We start from the raw sequence: 9434 nt of genomic DNA, 5'->3' as shown, positions 1-9434 counted from the left end.
TTTTAAATCTCTGAAAAATATAGACACTTTCAATTAAGTCCTGATCATTTTTGTAGTCTATTCAGTTTTGAACAAATTTATATTTTTTAATTGATTCTTAGGTTTAAAATTTCTCTACTAACTATGTGATGTGGTTGTTAATTGTTTAACTATGATTGTTATTCTGCGTCACTTTAATAAACTGTGATTTATAACTTTATAAATATATAAATTTATAGTTTTATAATCTTATTTTCACCATTTTATTATATACATATATATATATATATATATATATATATATATATATATATATATATATATATAAAGTTTAATTTTTTGTAATACATAATATTAATATGTTTATAATATATTTTATAGTATATATGATTCAACCTTCACGTACAAATCTAACATTGTCATTGTTCCGCTATCTCCAAACTACGGGAGTAATTACTCATCCCTAAATTTCAACAAGTGTGGTATTAAATTTTTATGGTATTATGTTTTTTTGAAATAAAAGATAAAAATAAGATATATTTTTAATTTTGAACTAAAATTGTAAAATCACAATTTTATAATTATGCAATTTTGAATTAAAATAATAAAATTTTAAAAATATAAAATGATAAAATTACTAAATTTTAAAATTATAAAATAATAAAATTGTAAAGACCTAGAAAATTGTGTTTTAGAAATTATAGTGATTTAAAAATAATGAGACTCAATTATTTTATTATTAAAAGATTTTAATATAAATGAATATTTTATAAACGAGTTTCATTATTTTAAAACACATCATCTCTCTAGAAATCATTTTTCTAAAGTTCATTGACTTTTCTATAGAAGTTTTTATTCTATGTTCATCTTATTAAAGAACTGAAACTATAGGAGTGATTTTGGTGGCGAACTCTTCAATATAGACCGACTAGTTTCTTTGTCTAAGTTAAGTTTTGACCCATTTTCTCTAGTCCTTTCTTTCTTATGTTGCATGTGGGTCTCGCTCATTTTGCATGTAATGTATGAGTCTTCTATAAGACTCTCTATTGATCAATGGTACTAATGGTATACTCTAATCATTTTTCTGTTATCTGTTGCTACAGATAGAGCTCCTTGAGCTGTGTGAGCGGAATAAGATTCTCCAAAGCGGTTGGTCTTCTAAAAGGTAAGGAAAGCTAGTGTTTTATTTTTTTTTAGTTATAAAGTATGAAATGATAGTTATTAGTATGTGAGTTGAATATATGTTGAATTATATGCTTGAAATAAGTATGTTAGTATTAAGTATTTTTTATTAATTGAATTTGATTGAATGATTTTGGTTAGATGTGATATTTAACTTGAATGTTGTTGTTGTTGTGAAATTGTTGGTGATGAATTGGTTTACGTGTTGAAAAGAAATGTTATGGGCTAAGACATGAACTAGTTTGGTGTAAAAGTAAGGTTTTAATAGGTGAGTTTTAGAAGTAAGGGTCTAAAGGAATAAGCAACAATGTAGGACATTCTGTAGGGTCAATTAGAACTAATTGATAGCTTGAGTTGATAAAAATTTGAGATAGAAGTGAGTATGAGTCAAGAGGATGCTTTTCAGGCTTGATTTAGGGATTTTGAAGAGTGAGATTTTGATTTGGTAGGTTTCAGGTATGTTAAGTGTTTGGGGTCTATCTTGAGTCATTTTTTACCTTTTCAGACTCCTAAGTGATTTAGTTGTGAGCTAAAACTTGTGGAATTCAATTATAGGTTTTAGTTGTTTCTATGTTGAAATCTTGTGGTAAAATAGTTCAAAACTAGGTTAGGTTGGTTTATACACATTTGGATAGGTCCATTATAGTTTAGAATACAATCTAAGAGTGTTAGAAGTTGGTAAACGTGTTTAGGATAGGTCATAGGGGTTTAGGGGTGAAAATTTTGAACTTTAAGTGCTGCAGAATTATGCAGAGTGGTTAGGCGAGCAAAGGGGACTCGTTGGGCGAGTATGTGAGAGTTCTGACAGTGAGTTTTAGAGGCTAGGCAGGCCAGCTCGCTGGGCTTGTGGAGCTTGATGTTTTGTCTTTCGCTAGACGAGTGAATACTACTCGTTAGACGAGTATATGAGGTTTTTAGCAATGAGTTTTAAAGGCTAGGCAATCCATCTCGCTAGGCTTGTGAAACTTTTTATTTTGTCTCTCACTAGGCGAGTAGAGGCTGCTTGTTGGACGAGCCTGTGTTCGCTGGGAACTTTATTTCTAGCACTAGATGAATGTGTCTGAGTCATTTTGAGTGTTTTAACTTCATTTCTTTTATGTGCATGGTTTTAAATGGTATAATGGTTTAATGTATGATCTGTGGTAAGGTTTGGAACATATAATTGAATGGTATGAAGTGTGTAAGAGTTCTAAGGAGAATTCTTAATGGTTGTATCAAAGTGTTGTTGGTATGAATAAAGGGAGCTCAATCTTGAGAGTTATCCTGATACTTTAATGATCATTCATTCTCAATTAGAGAAGAGTGATACATGTGGTGAGTAGTAGGAGGTCTTAGTCTAGGTGATTCCAGTATGGGCTAAGACGCGGTACAAATTAACCTTGTGACTGTGGTAGGGTGAAACCTATTGACAAGGGCTCTATAGGGCAGTAGAGACCACTATAAGTGCATGACCCACCATAGCTCGACATTCATACCTTATCCGAATGGTTAGGTCTAGGTTCATGATATGCCTAGGATGTTTAATTAATTTGGTATGAACTATATGTATGATGAATTATGATATCGTGTTTGTTTCTTTGATATTAATTATCCTTACTTTTGTGTCGTTTGTTTATGTCTTTTATTTTGTCTTTTCCAATTATCATCTTAATGTATGAGCTTAGGAGGATATCAAAAGTGAGCAATGTAGTGAATGATGAAGTTAAGACATATAATAAAAAGTATGATTTTTCATCATTATCTTGTAAAGTCATTTATTAAGTTTAGTTTTATTAATTTTTGGGATGTTAAAAAAAAACACGTGAACAGAATTCAATAAATAAGACAAATTTAATCTGAGTGATTGAATAGAAAAATATAAATTTTTAAGTACTTAATAATCTACAAAAATTTATTTAAACACTGTTCTTCTCTATTTGAGCATGAACAATGCTTTGAGTGTAGGGATAGACATATCAGTTCAAAGTCCATACAGTTATACATAACAACATTAAACACCTGCACATCACTTTCAATCATCTCACCCTGAGATGTCCAATTCACACTCAATTTCATCATTTCAATTTGCAGTCACATTATTTCAAGCCACACAATTCAAATATATGGACATACATACATCCTGGCAATCAAACAACATCAAGCAGCTCAAACAGATGTGGAAAAATATGAAACTCACTGAACTAGGTCTCACAACGCACCAAGATGCAAGGCAAGACAGCAAAAATTCGCACAACGCACCACCCTTGGTGCGCTGAGCAAATTTTCCTGACGAAGGGAGTGTTTTTCAGCTAAAATTCGCATAACGCACCACCCTTGATGCGCTGAGCGAATTTTCCTGACAAGGGGACAGTTAAAATTCGCATAGCGCCCCAAATTCACTATTCGAATTAATTTGGCTAATTTCCCAAGCTAGCAACAGTCGCAAAACGACTACATTCGCTACGTGACTTACCAAACAGATAGCAACCCTCTCTAGTCTTTCGCACAGCGCACCAACTCGTTGTGCGAATGCTCAAACAGAGAGCACCTCTCTATGAGGACTCGCTATGCGAAAACATTCGCTTAGCGAGTCTGCATAATCTGTAGAACGCAAATTTTGCAGAATTACCCACTCACCCACTCCTTACCACTTCTAGGCCTTTCTCCCAACTTTTAAGACTTCTAATTCATATTTTGTACCTAATTAAACTTGTTTAGATGATTATCAAGCGTTATTAACATGATTTTAAAGTGATCAATACCCAAGTTTTAACTTAAACTCCCATTTTTTATTAACCCAAGAACCCAATTTCAATTCTACCATGTTGAACATGACTTTACTCACTTTTATGATCCTAACCTGTTCTAATTTACTCATCCCAGCTAGCCAAACTTCCCAATTGCACTCAGGACTACCTATGCTCAAATTCTCTACCTCAGTTCCTTTCAAAAGACTCAAAATAGTACTTCCTTAACTATTTACCCTTCTAACGCGACTAACACATGATTTCCACCTCAACCACTCCTTACTAACCCAATTGGTCATCGGAGAAGAATCAAATGTTTGAACGCATCAGTCACACCTTCGATGCTTAGCACATATGACTAGTTACAACTGACTGGATCAGACCAGGGCTGCTCTATGATCAGTGATGTGCCAACTCAAGTTTTTTAAGATTCCTCTATCCTTCCAACACAGTACTCTCAACAAGTCACAATTGATTTATCTAAGTCATCCAAACTGTCCGATGGTGTTCTATACCTCAAATTACTTAACTTCAATACCTCAAAGTAACCTAAAACAGTACCTGTGTACCTACTTACTAACCACATGACCAACATTACATACTCCAAGCCTCTCCAACAAAGCAAGTACAACCAACAAATATATCCAAGTCAAATCAAAATCATCAAACCATGGTTACACAAATTTCACATATTCAACAGGTGCAATTTAAAACATGCTCACCCCAAAATATAGTGTAACAGTAAACCACTCAAAATAAGTTAAACAGGCCAATCATACAGCTCCTAAAATATAACTAGCTCCCCTTACCTCATAATTGTATTATCAAGCTCACAAGGATGCCCCCTTTTTGGTATCTCACACACGCGAACTCAATCCAAACCCTACAAACCACCAAAGTGGTGATAGCAACAGCTCTTAGAGCTTAATTTGGCAGAAATGGGAAAACGAAACCCTCCAGTAACATACAACCAGTAATGTTGCATGTTATAGGTTCGAAGATAGTGAAAGAGAAGGGGAACACCACTTACCGGTCCAAACGAAAATACGATCGGTTCAAAAGAAAGCCTTCGGTGTGGTGAACGTCCGAGCACCTTCCAACCCAAGATTGAACGGTTCAGAGAGCTGGAAATTTAGAGAGAAGGCAGAGAAGAGTTTAGGGCAAAGAGTCTTAGAGAGAGAAGAGCTTAGAAAATGAAAAATTCTGAGGAGCTCTTCCTAAGGTTAGGTTGGTCTTAGTCTGATGGGTCTGACTACCCCACATAGGGCCCAATGGCCTTAAACTTTTTCAGGCTCTTACAAAACTAATTATAAAATACAAAATTAAAAATATTTAACTATATAAAAATATTAAATTAAAAATTATAAAATTATAAAGTTAAAAATTCTAACATTACAAAAATACAAAATTATAAAGCTATAGAGTTATAAGATTATATAATTTTGAAATTATCAAATTATAAAATAAATAATTATAAAGTATAAAATTAGATAACTGTAAAATTATAAAATTAAGGCTTAATACCCTATTTTGTCCCCAGTTTCAGTTGAAAATGTTAAACTAGTCCATCTTTTAAAAAATGCGTCAATTACGTTCTCACTTAATAAAATTTGCATCAATAAAATCCTTTCCGTTAAATCCGTACAAACGGCGTTAATTATTTTTCTCTCTTATTAAGTAACGTTGTTTGTACGGAATTAACGGAAGGGATTTCATTGATGCAAATTTTATTAAGTGAGGACGTAATTGACGTATTTGTTAAAGGATGGACTAATTTGACATTTTCGACCGAAACTGGAGACAAAATAGGGTATTAAGCCTAAAATTAAAATAGTATGAACTGTGAAATTATGAAAAGATAAAATTTTTTAAATTTTTAAATTATAAAACAGTAAAATTATCAAATTATCAAATTATCAAATTATCAAATATAAAATTATATGATTATATAATTACATAACTATAAAATTATAAATTATTAAATTATAATTCATAACTTTTAAATTTTAAATTTTATAGTTTTATAACTATCGATTTTTATAATTCTATATTTTATAATTTTATATTTTTGATAATTTTATAATTTATATTTTTTTTTATTTTGTAATTTGTTAGTTTTAAAATTTTATAATTTTATATTTCATTATTTTCTAGTTATGTATTTTATGTTTTATAATTTTTTATAATTATCATTTTTATAATTTTAATTAAATTAATAAAAATTTCCTTTAAATTCAATAAATTTATAGAGATTTATCATCTTATTCTTTTATAACAAAATATTATATAACTAAATTTAAGTAGGATGACTGTGAAACCCTGATAAATTAATATATACAAATCCATTCTCTGATCACACTTTTAAATGCACTGTGCCACGTCAAATTCCACTCTTTTCCTCTCTGCATGCACTAATGCCATCTGTCACGTTGGAAGCTTCCAAAAGCTGTAGTGGAAATCAGGTGGCAGTATGTGAGTGCACCATGTTTGACGAGGAAGAGAAAAACAATTTCTCTGAAAACACTTCTCTTCCTTCCATGCAATCTTCTTCTTCCTCAAGAAATTCTGGCCTTCCATCTTCTCTGCATTTCTCTGAACTCTTTCATATTCTCTCTAAGATAACTCACCTTCATCTCCTCCAATCTCATTTCAGACACCGTAGGAAACCTCTCTGCACCGTGAGCATTCTTCTGAACCGAACAGAACTGAGAACTGAACTGGTAAGTTCTCGTCTCTGCACCTTCATCTATTTAGTTCATGCGAACCAATTTCTAGTTGCATGCATGAGTTATAGGTCTGAACCTTATGTCATTTTGGTTTATTAGATTTAGTGAGAATCTTGGAGTGACTCGTTGGGTAGAAAGCCGTGAGAGCACTAGAGAAACCATAAGCATTTGGGAGTTCACTGCTAGACCAGGTAAGGGAAGCTTTAGTAATTTAATTTAATACTGGTTTGATTGTATGAAAGCAATGAAATGTACTGGAATGTCTGAACTGCATGAAACAATTTCTGTTTAAGTGTGCATGAATGAGTATGGTTGCACTGGATGTATATTATAAATATCGTTGGAACCGTATGCAGAGAATGAGATGTATGAGTTGTAATGTGATTGATTTTCTGTATGGTTTGGAATGAAAATGATTTGAACTGTATGTTGATGATGATATGTTTGAACTGGAAAAATTCTGTATTGATGAGATTGTAATATGAATTCTGTAATGTATGAGATTTATGGTGAAGATGAAATTTTAAAGTTCAAATCATATGAAATCTGTGAAATTATCGTGTTTGAAAAATCTGGAAATTTTATCTTCTCTGATTGATCATGTACGCTCGTTGTCGAACGGTCTTATACCGTTCGGTTTCCCTGAAAATCACTTAGAATAAGGGTTCTTTCATTTGGAAAGGACTCTGATTAAGAACGAGCGTTATTGGTGTCAAGAGTTAAGTGTGAGCGTTCGGCTTGGCTTAGCTTGTACCACGATTGAAAATAAATTGAAGTATAGTTAGGACGCTCGGTTTTGTTTACCAGCGTTCGTCATAAGCAGCGCTTAGTATTAGACTGAGCGTTCGTCCAAAGGAACTCTCGGTCTTAGATTGAGCGTTCGTCCTAGTTAGCGTTCGGTCTGATACCGAAAGTCCGTTCAGATGAGCGTTCGTTCTATTTGGTGCTCGGTCATTGACCTAGCGTTCGTCCTAAGGAGGGTTCAGTTTCTACTGAACGCTCGTCCTTATCATTGCTCGTGAGCGAACTTCACAGCGTTCGTTCAATTTATTAATTAACGTTCGGTCTTTGACTGGCAGTGTTCGTTTCCGAATTTACTAATGCTCTGATTATTTATTTGAAATCATTTAAACTGTGATGGTCCTTTTCATTTAACCTCAAGTCTTTATACTTAGAATTTTCCTAAGTATTATTTGGATCTTTTAGACTCAATTTCAATTAAATTAGTCAATTGTCTCAACGTCTGTGAATGAATAATGGTGCGTTTCTTTTGTTCAGAAACGTGATAGCAGTGTACTGTAATACAATCATCTGAATCTATTAAATGATAAACTTTGTTTAAATTAAGAGAGTGGAACATAGAATGAAAATGTGAATAAGAGAACTGGTTAATATGTGCGAATGGTATTTGAATGAATTTTATGGGATTGGATTGTGAATGAGCGTTCCAAGGAGGAACGTCTCCATGATGTGAATATGAGAAGTAGTGTAGTATGACCATGGTAAAGCTGCTGATGGCTGTTCATCCTGATATTCCGTGAGTGCTCATCCTCATGTAGAGGGGAGTAGGTCATGCGTGGGAATGGCAGGAGGCCCTAGTCCTACTGAGTACTTTGGACTGATAGGGTTAACCTCGGGTGGCAGCTGTTGAGTGTATCCCAGTTACCACACCACCCGGGTGCAAGAACGCCTGTAGATACATGGCTTCATACAGTCCGGACAGTCTTTAATTATGAGAATTTGGATAAGTTACTGTATGCGAGAAAATATATCTAATGTTGTATGAAATGTATGATTGATTTACTATGTTAAAATATGTTGATTGTATAAATTAAATTACCTAAGCTTACCCTTGCGTTTTCCTTGTGTTGTCTACTGTTTCTGTATGTCCGTCTTGTCAATGCAATGATCATCCGTTGTGGATGTGAGCAGATGGTGAGGCACCTCTGGAAACAATGCTGGAAGAAGAAAATTTGGAGGATGCCAACTTGGTAGAAGTTGAAGTTAAAGCTGAGCAGTAGAGTGCTCGTTCCGTAGTAGCTGTTAGATTTTCTGTATTGTATTTTGGAAGTTCTGTATATAGTTTTGCAGTACTGTTCATCCAGAATTTGTTATAATTTTGATAGATCCTGAACGCTGTAATTGTAGTACGTTCAGTTTTAAATTTTGAGCAGCTGTTGTAAATATTAAGACTGCACTGTAATTTCAGTAAATGTGATTAGTTCTGATTAATGGTAATTACTATTTATTGGGATGTTACATTTATTGGTATCAGAGCAGTTTTGTTCTTTTAAGGACATGTAGGGTTATGAGTACACTATACTTTCGTTGTGTGCTTATTGTGTGTTGATGAGTTATTATTTTTAACTCTTGAACATAACTAACTTACGTTTTCTCTGATCCAGAAAACGAATGGCGCCTAGACTTCCCCCCACCTCAGCCAAACGAGGCTGACAATTCTAACAATACCAGAATGTTGGAGACGGTCATTGACAGGCTTCAACAACAGAACACCACTTTGATAGAACAGAACGCTGCCTTAATGAGGCAAAACCAGGAAGCACTGAATAGTTTGGAGGCCTCACGTATCAGCTCTGAAGCAACTCAGAGGCAGTTGATGGACCTGCTGACCTCTGCTAGAGGCACACCAGGAGCCTCTTCTTCTAATGCTGCACCTCATGCCGAATGGAGTTTGGAAAGCTTCTTGCAGCACCACCCTGCAAAGTTCAATGGAAAAGGACTTCCTGATGAAGCGGATCAGTGGCTTAGAGATATGGAGCGGATCTATGATGCGAAGAGGTGTCCAAATGACAATCGGTTG

This window comes from Vigna umbellata, chromosome 2, assembly GCF_029865625.1.
Source record: "Vigna umbellata cultivar VRB3 chromosome 2, Vumbellata_1.0, whole genome shotgun sequence".
Classification (NCBI taxonomy): Eukaryota; Viridiplantae; Streptophyta; class Magnoliopsida; order Fabales; family Fabaceae; genus Vigna; species Vigna umbellata.
Note: the sequence above shows the minus strand (reverse complement) of the source record.